General features: G+C 47.2%; 1 long non-coding RNA gene across 1 annotated transcript; it reads right to left on the minus strand.

Moving 5' to 3' along the window:
* Positions 1–718: 718 nt before the first annotated feature.
* LOC128315474 (uncharacterized) lies at positions 719–12,161 on the minus strand. Its single transcript, XR_008298265.1, has 3 exons — positions 11,084–12,161; positions 5,654–5,742; positions 719–4,961 (listed from the first exon to the last, which is right to left on the minus strand). It is a non-coding gene; the product is annotated as an uncharacterized LOC128315474 (long non-coding RNA).
* Between the last annotated feature and the right edge of the window lie 11,616 nt (positions 12,162–23,777).

The raw sequence follows: 23,777 nt of genomic DNA on the forward strand, positions 1-23,777 counted from the left end.
GGCATAGTCTTTCTTTTCCTTTGGTGTCTAAATGGAAAAATGCATACAGCTTTGTTTTGTTCAGAATAAAAGCCTAAGATATATGAAAACTCCTTGTTGAAGGAATATTTCTTGAATATGTATTGCTTGCCAGGCTCTCTGCTTTGACTGAGGCCATAAACATGTATGGAACACAGTTCTTGATTCTACGGTTTAATACTTTTTTTTTTTTAATGGAATAGATTTAAAAAAAATTTTTTTTAAGTTTATTCTTTTTTTTTAATGTTTATTTTTTGAGAGAGAGACACACACACACACACAGACAGAGATGAGTGGGGGAGGGACTGAGAGAGATAGAGACACAGAATCAGAAGCAGGCTCCAGGCTCTGAGCCGTCAGCACAGAGCCTGACGCGGGGCTCGAACTCACGAACCGCAAGATCATGACCTGAGCTGCAGTCAGATGCTCAACTGACTGAGCCACCCAGGCCCCCAAGTTTATTCATTTTTGAGAGAGAGAGAGAGACAGAGCATGAGCAGGGGAGGGGCAGAGAGAGAGAGAGAGAGGTAGACCCAGAATTGGAAGCAGGCTCCAGGCTCTGAGCTGTCAGCACAAAGCCCAACAGGGGCCTTGAACTCATGAACCGAGAGATCATGACCCGAGCTGAAGTCAGATGCTCAACTGACTGAGCCACCCAGGCGCCCCTAGGGTTTAATACTTGAATAGGGGAAACAGATATGTAAGTGCACGATTTTCTTACCTTATTTGAGTTACTAAACATCAATATAGTAGACTAACTTCCCAGTGAAAAGGTGGCAAAGGATATTAAGAGACAAGCCATACATACACACAGTGCACATGATCCTTAAGCACGAAACTATGCTTTACTTAATTCATAATATAAGATATACAAAGAAGAACAAAAGTGACATTGCATTGCTTACCTATTTGATTGGCAAAGGCAAAAAATCTGGTAACTACTGTGTTGGCAAGGGGTTGGGGAAGAGACACTAACACATGCATGACTGGTGGGAACATGCATGAGTACAACATTTATGGAAAGCCATTTGATGGTACTCGTCAAAATCTACAATCAAAGGGACAGGGGTGCCTGGGTGGCTCAGTCAGTCAAACGTCCCACTTCGGCTCAAGTCATCATCTCGCAGTTCGTGAGTTCTAGCCCCGCGTCAGGCTCTGTGCTGACAGCTCAGAGCCTGGAACCTGCTTCAGGCTGCGTCTCCCTCTCTCTCTGCTCCTACCCCGCTCATGCTCTGTCTCTCTCTCCCTCAAAAATAAGTAAACATTTTAAAAAAATTAAAAAAAAAAAAAAGAATCAAAGGGACAAAAAAGAGCCAATGGAAAGAGCTCCAAAGCTGGAACAATCTGAGCAACAAAGTAAATAAAATCGTGTTGGGTTATAAGCTGGGGGCTAAAATAAATATCCGTGAGTCCATTCTGATATAGTCTAATGGCCAGCATCTTAAGTGTGGGTTGCATGCAATGACTTGATTCCAGAGAGTACGGAGAGGGGTGGGGGATAACTTCAGCGAGAAGAAACGTGCCACCTACCGTCACAGCTAGGGGATCATGGTCAGCACCAACGGTGATAAGTTATGCTGACAGTGTATTCACTTGACATGGGGTGCGAAACATGACACTCTAACCTCTTTCTCCCCCAAACACATCATCCCAGTGTAACCAGCAGAAAAATGGCAGACAAACCCCAATAGAGGGATTTCCTACAAAATACCTGAGCAGTACTCCGTGTATTTGTAAGAAGGGGCTAACGAGAAAGGGTGGAAATTGCTGACGAGTGACAAGTGATAGGATCAAGGGATAACAGTGAGTCCCGGCGCTGGGCCACTCTACATTTCCAGTGACAGTGACCCGCGTGCTTCTTTTTCTCCCAAGTAGCCTGTGGTAAGAGTAGAGACAACAGGATGGATTGATCCCGGATTTGGGCTGTGAGTGGGGTAGAAGGACCGAGGGGTCTGGGAGTAGAGGGCAAGGAGCGCCAAAGGGAAAGGGTAGCCGGGAAGGGAAGGCAACGAGCCCAGAGGAAGCCTGGTGCTGCGGGCAAGGGAGTGGCCACGGGGTTGGCCTGGATTTGGTGGAAGGGTGTGGGTAGGAAATTCCGGTTCGGGTCAAAGTGTGGGGCTCCTCAAGTGTGAGATTTGAGGGCCACGCCTTAACAAACTCGGTACATTGGCACAATGATAAGTCACACTACTTCACATTAAGGTAAATGGGAAGGGCAGCGGTAAAGAGATGGGAAAAATAAAGGGTGGTTGAGAAATGTTAAAAACCCTGTTTGGTTACAACAGAAGGTCCACGTATGGATTATCGTGGTACATGTATTGGAGAAGATAAGGCGGGGCCAGATTGTCCCAAGTTTCTGGTTTGGAGAAGGAGTGCCTGCACACAGTATAAAAAATGTCATCTCGTTCAAGCCCAACTTCCTATCAGAGGGCGGAAGTTAGGATGGAATTCACTGGGGTAGACTGAAAGATTCGGGTGGATGGGCACTACCCTGATTACTGCTGAGGTCAGCGGCGTTAAGATTTTGTTTAATGTTTTATTTATTTTTGAGGGAGAGAGAGAGACAGAGACAGAGCATGAGCAGGCGAGGAGCAGAGAGAGAGGGAGACGCAGAATCCGAAGCAGGCTCCGGGCTCCGAGCCGTCAGCACAGAGCCCGACGCGGGGCTTGAACTCACGAACCGTGAGATCATGACCCGAGCCGAAGTCGGATGCTCAACCGACTGAGCCACCCAGGTGCCCCTCAGCGGCATTAAGAAAGAAGTGAGAGGGGGGCGCCTGGGTGGCTCAGTTGGTTAAGCGTCTGCCTCTTGGTTTCTGCTCAGGTCGTGATCTCGAGGTTCGTGAGTTCAAGCTCTGTGTTAGGCTCTGTGCTGCTGATGTAGAACCTGCTTGGGATTCTCTCTCTCTCTCTCTCTCTCTCTCTCTTTCTCTCTGTGCCCCTCCCCTGCTCTCTCTCTCTCAACATAGATAAATAAAAGAAAAAGAAAAAAAGTAAGAGGTGCTGCTATCCATGAAAAGGGTCGTCGGACCATTAACAACCAAACGAAATACGTGACTCTTTTTTAACCAGTGACTCCAACCAACCAACTAAGAATGACCGTTTGGGGAAATAGGGGAAAGCGGAAATGGACTGTGATTTGGGTCACATTAAGGAATGACTTAAGTTTTTTTAGGAGTGACAGTGATATTCCAGGTATGTAGAAAATGCCGATGTTTTCAGAGATGCTCCCTGAAGCATGAGGGAGTGGAATGACACGATGTCTGGGATTTGCTTAAGAGAGAGCAAGATACAGCAGATAGATGAACGCTTATCAATATAAATCTTGCTCAGGGGTGAGTCTCACCCGAGACTGTCACACGCTCTCTACTTCTGAGCATAGCATATTTTTGCAAACAGCTGAACGAGGGCTCGGGTCGAGAGTACAGTTAGAGTCGTCCCACCTGCAATCCCGGGTGGGTGGGCGAGGCCCCCGGGTGCCGCCACCGCCGTGGGCAGGTGGGCTGGGTGGCCGGGGAGCTGGGTGGGCTGCCCTTGATTCCAAGGCATAGCCAGGGTGGTCTGCAGTCGCAGCCTGGAGCTGAGGAGGGGAGCCGACCCCGGTAGGACTCATTTTCTGCTCTTTATTCAATGGCTGGGAAACCTCGAGGCCCTTTCCTTTGGCGTCACACCCAGCTCGCCAGCCCGCGGAGGACGCCAGCCCACAGGGGACGGGCTGAGTGGCAGGAAATAGCAGCCTCCTCTCCACTGCTTATTTGTGGCTACTTAGCAGTCCCTGCTACTCCAGGATAGGAGGGTGATAAACAGTGATTACGGGTAAAGTTTGTGGTGTTTGTCTTTGCCGAGATCAAAACTCTATCTCCCCTCTGTGAACATAAGCCATCAAAAGTCGATCTGTCTTTAATTTTCCCTGGGTGGTCCTGGGCTGACGTCTTGCCCTTTCATCTCACCCCAGGGACTAGGGACCCGATCTTTTGTTCCATCTGCTTCTAAGATAGCTCGCCTCCCCGCTGCCGGCCTGGCCTGGGATTCTGCGTCCTGAAACGTCGTCTAACGTTACAAGGACAAGAGATCTTTACATTTCGTTGTGAGCATCCTGGGCGACGAGCGTGCGTCCTGGCCACATTTGTGCACAACTGGTCTGCAGTCACGAGAAAGCTGCAGAGAGCGTGGTCTGGGCTAGCCTGTGACCCCGCTCTGCCCCCACTTCTAAAGTCTCCCCCAGATCAGAGAGACTGTTCTGCCACTTGAAACGGAGTAAACCCCACCTTGATTTTGACGGCCGGTGAGCTGGCTGGGGTTCTCAGTGAGCATTTTGTGCCTGTCCCACAGAGGCTTTTCCCGGCGGTGGAACTGGGGGGCGCCGGGGGGGCAGGGGTCAACACAAAAAAATTGTGATAACCGCTCCCAGGAACCAGAGTTCACAGTGATTTGAAAGCACCCTTGCATGCTTGAATTCTTGGGGGCGGCTGCTCCCCTTTCTTCAGCAAAGAGCACAGGTGACTGGCCATTCCGACCCCTCTGGGGGACTGTGTTTTTCTCTTGGCATCTGCTAGGTGGGGCTACCCCAGAAATGCAGAAATTGCACAGGGCCGCGGGCGCACTGACCGGTCATGGGTCACAGGGCACAAGGGGGCCAGGGGAAGGAGCGCAGGAAGTTCAAGTGTCCCTTCTCCCTGCCTATCTCACCCTGCACCCATCCTCCCTCCTCCCCAGGAATGTATTTCTGCGTTTTACTTACCTTCCGGAACTTTGGAGCTCCAGGGCCACGGTGTTTGAGACCAAGCACTCATCTGAAACCTCATACCATTATCCTTCTCATCGCCCTGGAAGTCTGAAATCTGTTCCTATCAAAAATCCTGGGAGCGCCTGGCTGGCTCAGACGGTAGAGCAGCACGTAGAGCGTGGGACTCTTGATCTTGAGGTTGTGAGTTTGAGCCCCCCTGCCGGGTGTAGAGATTACTTGTACAAATAAATAAATAAAATCCTTAAAAAAAAAAAAAAATCCCAAGAAGGCTGGCTTCAAAGTAGGAAACACAGCTAGTAGGGAGAATCAGTAGGATGTGGGCATCTTGAATTCATTAAGCCTACGGCTTTATAGAGTGCATTTAAAATGTATATACTAAAGTGAATATAAACTTCATGATTTATTTTGCCCAAGATGAAGAAAAGGATGAGAGGAAATTAAAGCTGTGCCCTGGCACATTCACGGTGGGGGAGCCTTAGTCAACACTGCGGACACACTGGGATCCCGGCAGTCTGCACAGTGCCCCCCACCTGGGGACAGCCCTTCCTGGAGAGCCTGCTGGTTTCTCCCTAGGCTGACAGCTGCATTTTACAAGGTTCCCACTCATTGTCCACTGAGAATCTGTTACCACGGAGCCACCTGATGGCTCGGAGCAACATGGTTTACATTTTTCAGGTCTACGGATGGATGAAATTATACATCAAAAGGTGGGACTGTGGCTCACCTGTGCCCGGGCATTTATCACTCCTGCCGGAGCCTTCCTGGAGATGGGTTCAGAGATAAACGCATTCAGACACGACCATGAAATTGGAGGCTGAGACAGGGAGCTTGAAAAGCTCCTCGGAAGCAACCTGGCGTTTCAGGGGAGGCAGAAGTCCGTGAACTTACCGACAGAGCTCTGATGAGATGCAGGGCGATCCCAGGTCTCCCTGGTATATTCTCCCACTCTTCGAAGTCCTGAAAGTCGCCTGTGGTCCCTGAAAATGTCAGGATAAAACTGAATAAAATAACTTGTACCTGCTGCCTTTATGGATAAAAGAAATCAACACAGACAGCTACAACACTTAGGAGGGCGCCTGGCACATAAATAAATGTTATATACTATTTGTTTCAAAAATCCGGTTTCCTAAACAATGTGATCTCATCTATCCACCTATTCAACATCAGCTATCGAGAGACTTTGGGTTTGAATCTCGGCCTTGCAACTTGGTAGTGTCGTGTCAGGCAAGCTTAACATCTTTCTTTGCCTCGGTTTCTTCCTCTGTACAATGTAAATAAGAATGGTCCCTTGTAAAACTCTTCTGAGGATTACTTGAGTGACATGCGAAACGTCGAGAGCAAGGTCAGCACACAGTAAGTGCTCCGTAAATGTTAGCTGTTACAATTATTAGATCTGAAAAGACATCCACTAAAATTAACAGCGGTATTTCTGAGCGGTCGAGTCGCGGATGTGTCTATTTCATTTTATGTCATGAAAGTTTAAGCTTCCTCTAGGGCAGGGGCACGTCTTCCTGGTCTTCATAATCTTTGCGTGCCTAATCCCGTGCCTGGCTGGTAGTAGCTGTTCAGTAAATATTAAACTCAGCTGTTAGAATTGCTCTCGGTGAGCACCTCTCCCAAATATCCATTGTTACTGTCTCATGTTTTCACAACTATTAAGTTTCTGGAACAGAACAGGTAAAGTGAGATGAAATCAACAAAGCTTCGTAAATACCAATCAACACAAATGTATTTCTTACAAAATGGCGTGCCTTTTTTGAGACTCCTCGAGGGCTTCGATGGTAGATTCTGGATTTGCCCTCTCAAGTGAGGCCCCTCTGTAAGCCGGCGCTATGTGGTTTGCCATAAAAATAACAAACTACTAGTTAATCATCTGCATATGTAGCCCTGTAGCGGTGGTCCCCTGGGAATGGCGAGTAAATGAGATTTTATGGAAGTCAGACCTCTGGATAGGCAGTGAAATTGGCAGTCAGAAAAAACAAAACAAAACAAAACAAAACACAAACCACAAAAAGCAGGATTACAGGAAAGCATATATAATATGAATCCATGTGCATGTAAAATTACATTTATAAATCTGTATGTACATGTATGTATATAATATCTTAAATAAAATGTAAGTGGTGGTTATCTCTGGGTAGTGGAATCTGGGGTGATTTTTTTCTCCCTTTATACTTTTTCTACACAGAGAAATATGTGCACACACACATACTCTACGTGAGAAAACAAACACACAAAAATAACCACATACTTCCAATTAAGTACTCATCGCAGGGAACTTCTCTGTTCAACAGACTTTAAAACGTATCTATAAAGATATCAACTCTGATGTCTAGAGGGGCTGCCAGATTTAGCAAATAAAAATACAAGATACCTACCCCGCCCCCCTCAAATAGAAGATATCCAGTTAACTCAAACCCCAGCAACACTCCTACTATTATTTATATTTCTTTTCACTCTTTTTTCTATAAGTAGGTTTTGTTTCACATGGTCAAAAATCATACTGTGTGTACAAGTTTCATTCATTTACCAAGTTTTTATTGTGTCTCTGCTATGGAACAGCCACTGGGCTAAGGATTGAGAATACCTCAGGGGTAACACACCGTCAACTTTGCCTCCATTAACATAAAATCATTTTTTTAATTATGTATTCTTTGTATAAGACAACGTAAATGCATAATCTGACATTGAGGTGGCCAATTCCACTTTACGTAGCCAATCTTCTGTTGTGGGTCAATTTATTCATTCATTTGCATACTGACTCTTTATTATTGTAAATAATACTGCCCTGAATGTCTTTGTGTATCAAGCTTTTCCCAAATTTCAGCATTGTTTTATTTTTAAGATAGACATCTAAGAATACTACTTTAATTTTAGGATAGATGGAATCTCCTATTTATTTGTCTAAATAGGTTAACTGGCTAGAGCGACAAAAATGTTTGTCTATGACACTTGACTAACACATTTGATCATCTTTCCATATATGAGCTTACTAATGTTCTTTGCTGGATTATCCATTTTTAGGGGTGGGGTCTTAGTGATTTTTCTTATATACTTTATGATCTTACATAAAAAGCCTTTTGGGGCACCTGGGAGGTTTAGTCAGTTAAGTGTTGGAATCTTTTTTTTAATTTAATGTTTATTTTTTTTTTGAGAGAGAGAGAGAGACAGAATGTCAGCTGGGGAAGGAGCAGAGAGAGAGGAGACACAGAATCCGAAGCAGGATCCATGCCCTGAGCTGTCAGCACAGAGCCCGATGTGGGGTTTGAACCCACGAACCGTGAGATCATGACTCAAGCCAAAGTCAGATGCCTAACCGACTGAACCACCCAGGTGCCCCTAGAATATGTTTTTAAATGTTAGAGTGATTCCCCTAACTCTAAACTCTTCTTTCTGAAAAAAAAAAAAAAAAAAAAAAAAAAAAGTTCTGTAAAACTTGCATTGGGATTTGAGTGGAAATAGCATGAAAGCTATAAATTACTTTGTTAACAATGGACGTTTCTCCACTTATCCAATTCTGCTGCTATATGTGTTAACAAAAGTCTTATATTTACCTCATTTTACATTTCTCATGAAGGCTATGCCTGTGTTTTCTCGTATCTTTCAAGACTGAATCCCACCAGATTCACCCTGATTCAGCCAGATTAGCTCCACTTTTTATATTTACTTTATTTACTGTCTCGAAGTAATCTTTCAGTTGAATAAGAGGTTGTGTGGCTTAACGTGATTTGAAAAATCACTGGAGGGGCGCCTGGGTGGCTCAGTCAGTTGAGCGTCCAACTTCGGCTCAGGTCACGATCTCGCGGCTTGTGCGTTCGAGCCCCGCGTCGGGCTCTGTGCTGACGGCTCGGAGCCTGGAGCCTGTTTCGGATTCTGTGTCTCCCTCTCTCTCTGCCCCTCCCCTGCTCATGCTCTGTCTCCCTCTCTGTCTCAAAAATAAACATTCAAAAGAAAAATCACTGGATGAGTCAATCCGTGAAGATCGCTTCCACTGCGGGAAGTCTGGATTCCATGATCTCTTAAACACCTGGTGCTTTCTTGCCTTTGCCTGTTGCTAGCAGTGTGCTTTCCTACCTGCAGTGGCCTCCTCTCCAGATCTGAGCTGGGACATTCCTGACAACCCCAACCCACGTCTCCCGTTCTCCTCCTTTGCACCCGGGGCGCTCTGGGACTGATGGGCTCTGCTCCTTCGAACTTAGCTATGTATTCTCTGACCACCCAAGTCTTGACATTTCAATTAGATTATAAATACCTTAAGAGCAAGAACCATAAGTTTCTAACTATTACAACAACACCATGCTTTTTTTTTTTGAAGATTGAATTTTTTTCAGTAATCTCTACACCCAACGTGGGGCTCGAACTCACAACCCTGAGATCAAAGGTCGCATGCTCTTCTGACTGAGCCAGTCGGACACCCCAACAACACAGTGTTTTATACATGGTATGTATTCTCTAAATACTTACTAAACGAATAAATGGCAAGCACAGAATTAGAACTGTGTTTGTTTCCTTGCTTATTTTGATCCTATGAAAATGCGATGAAAGCATTTGTTAGTTTCCTGGTGTAACTAAACTTTATATCTGAATACAAATGAAATGCTGAAGATCTGATTTGTTTCCTCATTCATTAGCATTCACTAGCCGTGTGGATAGAATGGGTGCCCGTGCATAATGAGCTCCCCATCACCGCTGGCATTCAAGTAGCACTGAGTGACTGCTTGTGACGGATGTGGTGGAGTCGATTCATGCCGGGATCCCTTCCAGTCCTGAGATTCACTCATTCATCAGATATTCCGTGGCTGAGGATATAAAGACGTGGTCCCTGATCTCAAGAAACAGCCTAGATGGGAAATAGTCACATGTGGAAAAAACAGAGACGTACTGTGATGTGCGGAAGATGTGTGAGAGGTATAGAGGGAACAAAGTATTTCAAAGGAGCTTGCAGTGGGGGCAGAAGTCCAGAAAGGCCTCTGGAAGGGGGAAGCGGCTGGGTCTTGGAGCTTGAACGACTGTGGCCCAAGCAGATGTAGGTGGAGGCAACAGTGAGCTCGGGGAGTGAGCAGATTGAGCCGAGGCGTGGAGGTGTGGGGCCAACGAACTCGGAGAGGTTCGCCATGGCTGGGGTGAGAGCCAGGTCCTGCGGGGCCTCGACTTCCGCGAAAGCAGTTGATTCAGAGCACAGGCCAGCGAGGCCGCAGTCCACATCCGTGGTTCAGAAGAAACCAGTCCCGCCGACACCTTGACCATGAACTTTTAGCCTCCAGAACGGTGAGGAAATAAATTCCTCTTGCTTAATTCATCCACTGTGTGGTGCTTTGTTATGCAGCCCTAGGAAATTAATGCCACCTCTAAAGGAAGCTCCAGGAAATCAACCAACATACAGGTTTTACTTTGGAAATAGGTAAACAAAATTAAAAAAATAAACTAAAGCTTTAAACACCTTCAATAATCTGCTCCCTGATTTTTTCTGAAGATCTCCTGTACTCTTGACAGGCCCAGTTATGATTAGCATGAACCGTTTAAACCAGGGGCATCTGGGTGGATCAGTCGACTGAGCGTCTGACTTCGGCTCAGGTCATGATCCCACGGTCTGTGAGTTCGAGCCCCACGTCGGGCTCTGTGCTGACAGCTCAGAGCCCGGAGCCTGCTTCAGATTCTGCGTCTGCCTCTCCCTGCCTCTCCCCTACTCGCGTTCTGTCTCTCTCTCAAAAAATAAATAAACATTAAAAAAATGAAAGTTTACCAAAACATCCAGATTTATCTTGTGTAAATACAATTAACTTATTTTTAAAGTGAACTAAAAGGCATGGATTTCAAGATTTGCTCACAGGACAATAAAACAGTGTTCTCGCCTTAGAGTTGTGTGAAAATCTGCTTGTGATCACACTCACACAGTCTCTAAACACTAGAAACGGAGTGAGAAATTGCCCCCTTGGTGTGAGGGCTGGCAGCTATGGAGGCCAAAGTGGATTTTTTTTTTTTTTTTGGACAAAAAATAGGTTTTTCTCTTGTTAAGACAACACAGCACAAACTAAGAAGGATTTGTGTTTGGGGGTAAAGCAAGACATTCTGAATAAAAGTTTCCTAAAGAAGAGACCTTCAGGGGCGCCTCGGTGGCGCAGTCGGTTAAGCGTCCGACTTCAGCCAGGTCACAATCTCGCGGTCCATGAGTTTGAGCTTGAGCCCCGCGTCGGGCTCTGCGCTGATGGCTCGGAGCCTGGAGCCTGTTTCCGATTCTGTGTCTCCCTCTCTCTCTGCCCCTCCCCCGTTCATGCTCTGTCTCTCTCTGTCCCAAAAATAAATAAAAAAAGAAGAGACCTTCATATTCCAGTGCTGGGGGCAATCGGGAGTCCTTGACATTCCTTGACTTGTACATGCCTGGCTCCACTCACTGCCCCCTCGTCACACAGCGTCTCCTCCCTCTGTCTTTGTGCGTCTTCTCCTCTTCTTGTGAAAACACCAGCTACATCTGATTAAGGGCTCTCTTATTTCAACATGACCTCATCTTAACTATTTACATCTACAGTGACCCTATTTGCAAAGAATGTCAAACGCTGACTTCGGACTTCAACGCATCTTTGGGAGAGACACACGGTTCAACTCGTATCAGAGGCCATCTCATCCCACCGATTCTTTTTCTAGCTGTTTGTTTCTAAGGAAAGTTAGGATCTCAGAGGTTGAGCTGGAGAGTAAATGTGTATGAAACTGTACCTTATTACCCTTGGTTTCAAGGGAGTAGAAACCTATCTGCCTATAGATTCGGCTGCGAGGAATTCTTGGATTACGGTGTCAAAAGAAGAATGAATCGATCAGACTGTGAGAGGGGTGCTCCAGCTTGGCCGCAGAAGCTACTGGAACAAGAGCAGGTCAAGGTTTTTCTGATTCTCTTCTTTGGGCTGTTGGAAGGAGGTCTCTGTTGAATGGATGGTAATGTGACTATTGTCCGTTCCCAAGTTTAACCCTTAAGCTTTCTGGTGGTAGGGCCAGACCCCCTGCAGGAGAGAGCTAGCAGTTCACGGGGATGGGGTGCCAGGCCATGGGCAATAAATTTTGGCAGCGGGGGGGGGGGGGGGGGCGCCTGGGTGGCTCCGTCGATTAAGGGTCTGACTTCGACTCAGGTCATGATCTCGCTGTTCGTGTGTTCGAGCCCCGCATCCGCCTCTGTGCTGACGGTTCAGAGCCTGAAAGCTGCTTCGGATTCTATGTCTCTCTCTTTCTCTCTCTCTCTCTCTCTCTCTGCTCCTCCCCTGCTCACACTCTGTCTCTCTCACTCAAAAATAAACATTAAAAAAAAATTTTTTTTTAAGTTTTGGCCAGTGGGGTGGATTCCCGAAAAAACAAGGCAGATACTGTGGCACCACATGGACAAAGACAGACAGCAGAGCAGGGAACCGAACTGACCATATTACAGATGCCCAGTGTAAAAAGATAATTCAAGAGAGGAAAATTCAATTTTTATGTAAATTACCCAGATGGATTCCAGTGCTCGTTCATGTTTGCCCGAGAAATTACTCCCTTCTCTATTTTATGTCATTTAGTAGATCAGATTTATATCTGTGCTCCAGTGCAGGGATCCGTGACATTTACTAAATCCGAATTGAAACAATAGTTTCAGATTCATCTGAAAATTGATTAGGTCAGATATTTTGCATACATGGTTCTTGTCCTTTTGGGGTGTCCAGGATTTATTTGTAAAAACAGACTTTCAAGTCAATTAGTAAGATTCACTGGAGCTTAAAAGTGGTCATGTTCATATTTTAGCAAAGGTATCTTTCCCTTCATTTCTTTTAAGGCATTTGTGCAACTATTCAAATGTTGATTCACTCCCGGATGATAGGGTGCACATTAAATGTAGTTTGCTATTTCTACATTATCACTACTAATTACTTGCCTAAATCAATCATAGAAAGGAAATGAATGTGATTTTTGCCTCTCTGCTAAACTACAGAGGACAGAGTGATTATGGAAGCTTGATTTTTTTGTGCCCAAACATTAAATTCTCAGGGTCATAAGGACCAGACTACTGAACGTCAGATCCAATCTCTGGCTGCCAAGTGACATTTTCGTCTGGATTCAAGTGGGCACCTCACACCCACTTCTGTGAAAGCAACTTAACCCCTGCCTTCTCCAGGACTCCCTCTCTGGATGGCTTTTCCATCTTCCTTGATGATCAGTTCTCAGGCCCGGACAACTCCCTTTTTTCCCTCATCCCTGCCTTCTGTGAATTATCCAAGTATTATCCACGGTGCTACCTATATCATGGTTCTCAAACTTTGCTGAGTGTGAGAATCACCTGAGGGAAGTGTCAATGAACTCAGATTTGAGGTCCCATTCCTGGAGATTCTGAATCAGTAGATCGAGAAGTGGCCCAGGGATGTGCATTTAAAGCAACCCCTATCCTTTCACCATGCGGATCGATGCCTCCCAGCCTTTAGGAGCCACTGCCCTGAATACCACCATTCCCACAGCCCCCACCACCTCCAGCCCCACCCCTACATCCAGTATCTCCATTTGGCAAATCAGCTCCAACATCATATGCATTTAAATGCCTATTTTTCCCAGGCCCTGTGCCCATATCAGTGGAAGTACAAAGATGAATAAAGCATAGTCGTCCTCTCAGGACAACTCCTTAGCGAAGGAGGTCATCCGGGAACCTGAATTCTATTCCTGAGATCAGTGCTATGTTTAGGAGAAGAGGAAGAACCCTCAGGTCCTCAAAGAGGGAGAAGAAGGAGTGTTTAACTCAACCTGAGAGAGCTTCCTGGAGGAAGTGATGCTGAATTTATGATGAAGGTGAGTTTATCAGACAGTGAAGGGCTGGAGGGAGAGAACATTCCAGACAGCTTTAGGCAGGGGAAGAATATAACTAGATAGGAGCTTTAGATTCAGCTCTAGACTTATCTTTTAGCGTCACACATTGGACCCCCTGTTAGGTTGTTTGAAAGTTCTTGGGGGTTCCCCCACTCTTCAACATCAACTACTAGTAATTAATTCCTCCGTCTTGTATTCAAGGCCCTTCGTGACTCAGACCATCTCTCTTTTATCCTTACCTATCACCTCTCCTCCTTTATTTTTTCAAGTTTATTTATTTATTTTGAGAGAGCGCAGGGGAGGGGCAGAGAGGGAGGGAGGGACAAAGGACCACAAGCAGGCTTTATATTGCCAGTGCAGAGCCTGATGTAGGGCTCGAACTCGCAAACCGTGAGATCATGACCTGAGCTGAAACCAAGAGTCAGACACTTAACTGACTGAGCCACCCAGGGGCCCCTATTGGCTCTTCTTTTAAAAATCTGTGTTCTCCCTTCTCTAAGAGCGTTCCCATCCACCATCCTGCAGGTCTCTCCCTGCCCTGCTTTTATTGCCTTGCCCACTCCCATTTTTCAACATTGATTTCCTCACCTGATTCATTTCAAGAGACGGGATGTACAGATGGATGATGGCCAGAGTAGCTATAGGACTAGAACTCTGGTCCAAAACTTGTAGTAACCTGCCCAGAGAATCAGTCTTGGATCTACAATAAACAGCCAAGGAAACCGGCTGGCTGTAAGCCAGACTTGGAGGAAATCAAACCGCTATCTCTAGTAAAAATCGAGGAAGCTGAATAATACCTTCTGTCCCAAAAAGCCCCAAATGGCCAGGACTTGATTAATATCTGACAGCTTTCTTCATGTTTACCCTGCTTCCAACCTGGGACCCACTGCGAAAGGCCAATACGCGCGCTTCCCGGACCACATAGGATGCCCCACTTTGGTCAGCTGCCCGCAGCTTCCCTATCCCAACAACAGCCTTCGCCAGCCCCCGGAAGCTTTGCCACCTCCCTGTCTGCCTTTGAGTCTTCGCCAAAGGCCAGCGACAGTAGTTGGTTCCCCTGTTACAGCAACCTCTGAACAAACAGGCTTTGCCCATGCTCACGTGGTTGGTCTCTATTCGCACAATTTGTAAGACTGTTGAAAATAAAACAGTTGTAGCCTTGGTCCCTCTTTTTGGGATCGTCCAAGAAACGTCCACTTATTTCTTTCCTTTGTGAAAGCGATTCCCTAATCTTGGGGGGGGGCGACCGGGTGGCTCCATCTGTTAAGCACGGGACTCTTGATCTCAGGGTTGTGAGGTCAAGCCCGATGTTGGGCTACATGCTGCGCGTGGAGCCTACTCGAAAAAAAATAGTAAAAAAATTTTTACTAGAGGGCCTGCTCGAAAAAAAGAATCTCCACACTAACTTAAAAAGAAATGGTCAGATGCCCCGTGTCACTATGGGAATCTTCTAGCCCGGCTTGCTTGGTTTTATGCACACCCTGCTATAATAAATCTTGGTTGATTAGTGGATCACTCTATTGATATTACCTTGAAGTTACTTAGCTCAGGGTGACCATTTTACTTTGCTCAAACCACTTTGCTCATTTACCTGAAAGGCTTGGACAATGCGGTGTTTCTGCAGCTAGTCCCTCTAGGTGGTCAGGCAGCCTCTTAGGCCAGCCTCCCACGGGCTTAGCCTGTCATTTCCTTCTGCCCCTTTTAACCCTTAAATATTTGACCCCCTGAAGTCCTGAATCTCAATTTTCTAAGACTTCCAGAAACCCTGATTAAGCAGAGGGAGTTTGAAAATTCTGTTAACCTGGTAGGACACTGTTGTTTACAGTGAATTATTTTATCCTAAAGCAATGTTCTCGAAAGCTTCAGGGGCACTGCCACTGATACGGAAGAGCGTGCAGATCTGTGAGCCTATCAACCACATCTGGCCTGGTTTCCCGGCACTCTTCTCGTGCCGGGATCCCGTGCCCTAGGAACTCTGGACTATCCCCCGCCCCCCATCCGTGCCACCCGCCTGCTTGCCTTCGTTCTCCTGGTTTGTCCTGCTCACGATGCCCTTCCACCCACCTCACCTGGGTAGCCACATCTCTCATTTTTCAAGCCCAGCGTCAGCAGGTAGGAAGAGCACTTTGCAGGGAGTCATTCTGTGCGTTATTACTTCCCGGCTACGGGATGCTAGGCACATCACTTCCCTTTTCTGAGTCTATTTTATCATCTGTGAACCAGCTTTGAAAATAATTACCAAATAGGTCTGAGGACTTAAAAAGAAGAATGTTTATTAAAACATTCTCAGCTTAATGTTCTCTTTTTTGACATGGGTGGTTACACAGGCATTTGCCTGTGATCATTCATTGACCTGCCTATTTCCATATGTGCACTTTCCTGTGTGTTGACGTCAATGAAATAGTTAGAAACAACTAACTAGTCCAACTTAGTAGGGTCTTATAAATATTCTAAACATTGGTTGTCTTTCCCCCTTTTCTTTTCTTGCTGCAGGGCGGATGACGAGGGTTAGGTTGAATGACCAAGGCAGGCATGACGAATCAAGATTCACAAGAACGTAGATGAGTTATGTTGAAGGACTGAGGGCAATAGATAAAATGTATTAGGGGCCAGCATGCAGAAGGTCCAGAAGGAAACAGTGCAGTAACGAGCGGGAGATGTGCACACAGGGGATCATTGCGAAGAAGAAGCTGAGATTTCAGCTGACCGCAAACTTGATTTTACTCAACAGTCTAGCTTGGCCGCGAAGCTCGGTGGCTGTCTGCAAAACAAACAAGCAAACAAAACCAAACCCAAACAGAACAAAACAGAAATCTCAACACAACTTTGGGTTTCGATGCATGTGTAAGACTCAGATCTCAGCAGGTAAACGGACCCACCAGATTGCTGAATCTGACAGGCCACACCCATATTGTATGCATTCGGTTACCTCTTCTTAGGATGGGCCTAGATCAGTGACCGGGTCCAGAGTTCAGGGGTTAGGATCTTAAGAGGGGCTCAAAGCCATGTCGTAGGAAGATCTGGAGAATTGAACCTTTAGGAAATATTTGGAGGGTGACTGGGAGGGCTTCATATATAGCGAAGGATTTTATCAAAACTTAGAATTATTCTGTGTAGTTTCACAAGGGAAAACGGGACTCAGTAGGTGAAAGTCTAGCTTTTGGATCATATTAAGGAAGGAGGTAGCTCATGACTGCCGTGACTTGAAAATAGAATGGATCGCCTGCCCGTCATCGGCAGCATTTAAGCAGAGGCTCTATGGTTGTGCATTATAACCATTGTAGATTATATTTCTATTTTGGGTGAGATGATAAATTATATACCTCCTGTTACGAGTTGAATTGTGTCCCCCCCAAAAGATATGTTGAAGTCCTAACTCTGGGTACTTGTGAATATGACCTTATTTAGAAATGGGGTCTATGGGGGCAATGGGATGGCTCGGCCAATTGAGTGTCCGACTCTTGGTTCCGGCTCAGGTCATGATCTCACAGTTTTGTGAGCTTGAGCCCAGTGTCCGGCTCTGCCCTGGCAGTGAGGAGCCTGCTTGGGGTTCTCTCTCTCTCTCTCTCTCTCTCTCTGTCTGCCCCTCCCCTGCTCACGCTCTCTCTGTTTCTGTCAAAATAAGTAAATAAACTAAACTAAAAAAAAAAAAAAGACATGAGGTCTGTTGAAGACGTAACCCAATTAGGATGGTCATTAGGGTGAAACATCATGCAGGGTTTGCAATGCCTGCTGTCCTTGTAAGAAGAGACCAGAGACAAACATGGAGAATGTCATGTGAAGACACAGATGATGGAGGGAAGCCGCTTGTGCACCACCAGAGGCAGAGATTGGAGGGAAGCGTCCCCAAGCCAAGGAATGCCAAGGATGTCAGGAGAGCAATGGCAGGAGACATCCAGAAGCTGGGGAGAGAGCGTGGCTCTGGCAGTACCTTATTCTTAATCTTCTGGACTTCACAACGGGAAGCTTAAAAAAAAAATTTTTTTTTAATGTTTATTTATTCCTGAGAGAGACAGAGCATGAGCGGGCGAGGGGCCGAGAGCGAGAGGGAGACACAGAATCCGAAGCAGGCTCCAGGCTCCGGGCTGTCAGCACAGAGCCCGACGCGGGGCACGAACTCACGGGCCGCGAGATCATGACCTGAGCCCAAGCCGGACGCTTTACCGGCTGAGCCACCCAGGCGCCCCAATTCTGTGGTTTTAAGTCACCCAGTCTGTGGTCCCTGTGACAGCAGCCTTAGGGAGTTTAGTACACCTTGAAAATCCATTCAAAGCCTCTGAATCCTTGCTAATCAGATAGCGACAATCCAGGCAGGCTGGCCTTCCAGGCCTTACGTCTGCACATACGGATATCTGCGGCTGTCTGTAACTCCTCTCCCCAACCCCCCCAGTGACAGCCTTATCCCCTGAGCCTCTTGTCCTTGGTGCTTCCCCCAGCAATGCCCATGGCTGCTGAAGCCCTGGGAGATCCTAGGCCACATTTCTCCTTCCCCCTCCAGCCCTGCTTTCAGGCCTGGGCGAGCCCAGGGCTCAGAATTTGGAAGCTCCGTGAGGCCAGGGTCACGGTCAGGGCTCTTTCTTGCTGACAGTAGGAATCACTAGGCTTTGGGAGCTCCAGCCCAGAATAGATGGGAAAAGACACTAAGAGTTGCAAATAACTCACCTGAGAATGAACCTTTGGAAGACGGTCATTTGTGAGTTCACGGACAGCCTATGTTTGACACTCAGGCCCCGTTTATAGATAAGGTTGTAACGTTGCAGCAGATTGAAACATTCAGCAGTCCAGAAACATGCTGAAAGAGCTCATAAAGCAACTCATTTTTCCTCCCACTGAAACTCAGGAATGTCCTTTGAGGACTTTTGCTGAGACGCGTGAATGATTTGCTTTTTAAAACCCTGTAAATCAGGACCTCCATGTGATTCTCACACAAGTCCAGCTGGTCACGTGCAAAGCTTGTCTGGGTGCCTGATTCTCCTCGAGGTGGAGCGAACAGGGCTTGTGTAGGCTGAGACCCCGACCCACAAAGGGAGGGTATGTTGGAGTCCTCCCCCAGGACAGCAAGTGCAACTTAGTCCTCCCTCTTATTTCAAGAGACAGCGAGGGCTGGAGTCCTTGAATCCATTCGAGCTCCTGTGTCCTTGATCTAAGTGTATGTTCCCCTGTGCTGGTCTCCCTGCACCCCAGCCTTGGCCCAACTTATCACTTTGCATACTGGGCTTCCACATCAGGCTGCATTTTAGTATTTTACTTATTGGTTTTTAAATATTTATTTATTTATTTTGAGAGCGAGAGAGTGGGAGAGGAGCAGAGGGAGGGAAAGAGAGAATCCCAAGCAGGCTTCTAGCTGCTAGGGCAGAGCCCGATGCGGGGCTGGACCTCATGAGCCAGGAGATCGTGACTTGAGCCAAAATCAAAGAGTCAGATGCTTAACTGACTGAGCCACTCAGGTGCCCCCAAGATTGCATTTTAAAAGGAAGCCCATTGCTAACCTATGTGTATGTGGGTGTACCAATTTGAAAATGACTCCTCATGGTCTGGAAGAATATTGCAATGGGTTGAATGGTGGTTCCCCAAAAGATATGCTCTTGTCTTAAGCCCTGGAACTTGTAATGTGACCTTATTTGGAAAAAGGGTCTTGGCAGATGTAATTAAGCATCTCCAGTTGAGGGGTGCCTGGGTGGCTCAGTCGGTTAAACCTCTGACTCTTGGTTGCAGCTCGGGTCCGGAGCTCACTCACGGTTCCGGAGTTCGAGCCCCACGTGGGGCTCTGCACTGACAGAGCAAAGCCTGTTTGGGATTCTCTTTCTCTCCCTCTCTCTCTGCCTCTCCCGCATGCACACTCTCTCTTTCTCAAAATAAATAAAGAAAAACTTAAAAAGCATTTGAAAAAAGGGATCTTGAGCTGAAATCATCCTGGATTATTTATCCGGGTAGGCCCTAAATCCAATAACAAGTGTCCTTATAAGAGACAAAAGAGAAGACGCAGACACAGAGAGACAAGGAGAAAGCCACGTGAAGACAGAGGCAGAGATGTGTTATGCAGTCAGAGGCCAAAGAATGCCTGATCCCCAGAAGCTGGAAAAGACAAGGAATGGATTCTGTTCCAGAGCCTTCAGAGGGATCAGCCCTGCTGAGCCTGTGATTTCAGACTTCTGGCCTCCAGAACTGAGATAATAAACTTCTGCTTTAAGCCACCAAGTGTATGGTAATTTGTTACAGTGGCCACAGGAACCTGGTGGAACCATCATGAGGCATTTAGTGTAGCTGAGGGAAAGGACTGGTGAATCCTGTCCATTACCAAGCCTTGGACCTATACATCTTCTGGGCACATGAATCTCTGCACCATGTTAAATAAATATGATAATTCAACTTCTGGGAGTCTATCCTGAAATACCTAAGAAAACATGGAAAAATTTAACTCTAAATATGTTCATCACCAGTGCTATTTGGAGTAAAGAAGAGTTGGAAACAATTTGAATGTCTCACCACAGGGGATCAATTAATAAATTATGGGGCAGCCATTTAGAGAATCCTATGCAGCCATTAAAATAACATTACAGAAATGTAACTATACATGTGGAAGTATGTTGCCAGTTTACTTGTATAAAAATACATTTGGTACGTGATCTCATTTAAAAAATACATAAGTATACAAATTATGTATAAATATGTAGAAAAATCTAGAATGGAATGTCAACAGTGGCTTTTTTAAGAGAGCAGGTGTTTTAGGTTCTTTGCTTCTCTGGGTTGTCTGTAATTAACATGTAATTTATAATAATAATGCAAAGTATTTGTAATACTAATAATAATTATTATTTAATTTTTTTTAACGTTTATTTATTTTTGAGACAGAGAGAGACAGAGCATGAACGGGGGAGGGGCAGAGAGAGAGGGAGACACAGAATCGGAAGCAGGCTCCAGGCTCTGAGCCGTCAGCCCAGAGCCCGACGCGGGGCTCGAACTCACAGACCGCGAGATCGTGATCCGGGCTGAAGTCGGACGCTTAACCGACTGAGCCACCCAGGCGCCCCAATAATTATTATTATAATAAAAGCAATGAAAGGCATTTATTTCATTTGGAGGAAGAAAAAATCCTGAAACTTGTCATCAGCTACACAGTGGGAGGTATTATCTTCCTGTGTGGAGGATTTAGGAAAAGGGGCATGAGAAGGGGTCAATCCAGCACCAGGAGATCCCTCACTCCTGGGAGCTCAGAATGATGCTGGGTCAAGAGCAAGCGAGTAAGCAGGGGATGATAAACTAGACAACTGCAGGACTTGTCAGAACCTTCTGCATGCTAACACCATGGCAGATCTCCAAGACAAGCATGGGGTTACATGTTCCCACCCACCTTATTTGATCACGGAGCCAGGAACATGTGATAGTAATCCTGCCTCTGAGAGACACAGATGGGGAAATTTTGGAATACGCTTTGACAAAGAGCAGTTCAATTAAGTGAAGAGCAAAACTACCCAGATCCGAAACGGGGGAGAACGTTTCCAGTTTATATATTGCTGAGAAACACTAGCTGCTCCCCGTGAGCCATAAATCGAACACCAGCAGCATTGTCCTAAAACAGTATTAAAAGTCTGGCAAATGAGAACAAGGAGCACGGAGCAGGTTGGCTATTCTCCCGGCTATTTGGCTTCTGCATTAAAAAAAAAATTTTTTTTAATGCTTTATTTATTTTTGAGTGCAAGAGGGATGGAACACGAGCGGGGGAGGGGCAGAGAGAGAGGGAGAGAGAAAGAAAGACAGAATCCGAAACAGGCTCCAGGCTCTGAGCTGTCACCACAGAGCCCTGCGCGGGGCTCGAACTCACAGACGGCGAGATCAGATCATGACCTGTGGGCTCTGCATTTGAGAAGCCACGCAGAAACGTGACAGAGGGTCCTGAGAATTGCAGCAACCACCAAAATATAAGAGGCAAAATCATATTACATGCGAAGGAGAGCCAAAATGAATGCACATTATGTGTGCCCAAGAGTCAGGGTACAGAAAAGCAAGCTGTCAGCAAACATCTTCCCGGGGCCCATGGGCGGGGAGAAAGCCCGCGCTCGCCAGAGTCCGGGAGGCGAGGGCTCAGCTCAGCACCCAGGAGGTGCTGTTCCCAGAGTGCCCTTTCCAGACTCTGCCTTCACGTCAGGGGGACTTATCTGGCCTTCTTTCTCCTTCCCAACCTGACTACAGTACTAAACTGGACTCTTCTTTTTTCTTTCCTCTTTTCCCCCTTAATTCTTTTCTTCTGCCCTCAGAAGGCTCCCTTAGGACCGCAGAGGCCCCAGCTCTGATCGCAGCCCCGCCCAGGCGTGCAGGGGGCGGGGCCCCAGCTCTGATCGCAGCCCCGCCCAGACGGCAGGGGCGGGGCCCCAGCTCTGTTCGCAGCCCCTCCCAGGCGGGCAGGGGGCGGGGTGTGGCTCCCCAGCCCGTGCAGGATGCAGTTTCCCCGTCTCCCCTCACCCCTCCCCGCCCCCGACAGAAAGGAATGTGAGAGGACATCCTGCGTTGGGACAACACTCCTGGATTTTCACTTCCTGCCCCTCGAGCGAACACCCTCAGTTCCCCGCGGAGTCCTGGCTGCCGTCGCCTTTCTCCTTCCTGTTGTTCTGTCCTCTGCTAGTTCTTTGCTTTCTCTCCGTGCAAGACATTTGGAAGGAGGGGCAGCCCCATGTGCCTTTGGGAAGCTGGTGTTTAGATTTTTGTGGCTCTTAGGTTATGCTCTCTCCCACCCGCAGGGAGCGGATGGCCTTCGGCAGCCCCAGCCCCAGAGCAAGGCTGCTCCCCCCACCCCCACCCTCCCGGGCGCTCGCTGGGCATAAATTCTGTGTGCAGGGAAATTACCTGACAGCCTGTTAACCCTGCAGTTTTCCCCGCTCCTCACCCAGACACCGACCAAGAGGGTCTCATTGAGGGTGAATCTGCATCTCGCGCGCGCACACACACACACACACACGGACACGCGCGCGCGCGCGCGCACACACACACAAAACCCAAGTGATCTGTGATGCAGAACCACCACTGCCCGACGGCAGGTGGTCAGGCACCTGCGGGCACAGCTGGACACCCCCGCCCCCCCCACCCCCCACCTCCACTGCCCCCCTCATACCTGCTCACACCTAGATCTGTTTATTTGATCATCTCAGTACTTCTCAGTCGCGTCCTCTGCATTCCAATGCAACTGGGTGGATAAAGTCCACATCCTTAGTCTCTGGTATGTAACCAAGATGTCCCTGTAATTGATTATCCACGTTGGGACACTTTAGTGAGTGAAGGGGACACCTTTAATAATCATGTCGAGAAATAGGCATGACCCCGCCAGCTGGATGTACGCTCTCTCTGGATGTAGGTTCTCTGTGGGCTGGCCTCTCCTTACCTCTGACTCCTTCTGAAGACGTTGCTTCTGGAACCCCAGCACCCACCCCAACTAGAGACCCCAGGCTCCCTGTAGGACTCGAAATTCCATAATGTGCTGTGCTCTCTTTCTCTTTTTTAAAGAAACGTTTGTTTATTTCGAGAGAGCGGGAGAGCGTGTGCACACGTGGGTGTGGGCAGAGGAGGGGCAGAGAGAGAGGGAGAGAGAGAATTCTAAGCAGGCTCCATGCTGTCAGCGCAGAACCCGACTCGGGGACTCGATCTCATGACTCTCGAGATCATGACCATTCCTCTGCCATCTTCACACAGCTCACGCCCTTCCTTCTGGCGTCAACTTAGATATCACTTCCTGGTGAAAACTGCCTTGAGCACTCTCCCACCCCACATGGGGTTAGGTCATCCCACCAGGGCTCCACATACCCCACTGTGGCAGTATTTTTTTGTAATCATCCGTTGACTGGTGTATTTTTTCTCCCAGGAGCCTGAAAGAAGAGAGTCCCTGGGCAGGGACCACATTTTGTTTTCGACTACATTTAGAGCCTGACTTGTCTAGTAAGAAGCCGGCACAATCCCTCAACAAAAGTTTGTCTCAAAAACAATGTACGGAATACTGTTAACTGGTCCCCAGGATTCATTCATCAAATCCTGACTGAGCATGCACGAGCTGGTGAGCGTTGGGAGAGGGGCAGAGAGAGAGGGAGACACCAAATCCGAAGCAGGATCCGGTCTCTGAGCTGTCAGCACAGAGCCCTACGGTGGGGTTCGAACCCATGAACCCCGAGGTCATGACCCAAGCCGAAGTAGGACGCTTACCTGACTGAGCCACCCA

This window comes from Acinonyx jubatus, chromosome B2 (genome assembly GCF_027475565.1).
Source record: "Acinonyx jubatus isolate Ajub_Pintada_27869175 chromosome B2, VMU_Ajub_asm_v1.0, whole genome shotgun sequence".
In the NCBI taxonomy this organism is placed as follows: Eukaryota; Metazoa; Chordata; class Mammalia; order Carnivora; family Felidae; genus Acinonyx; species Acinonyx jubatus.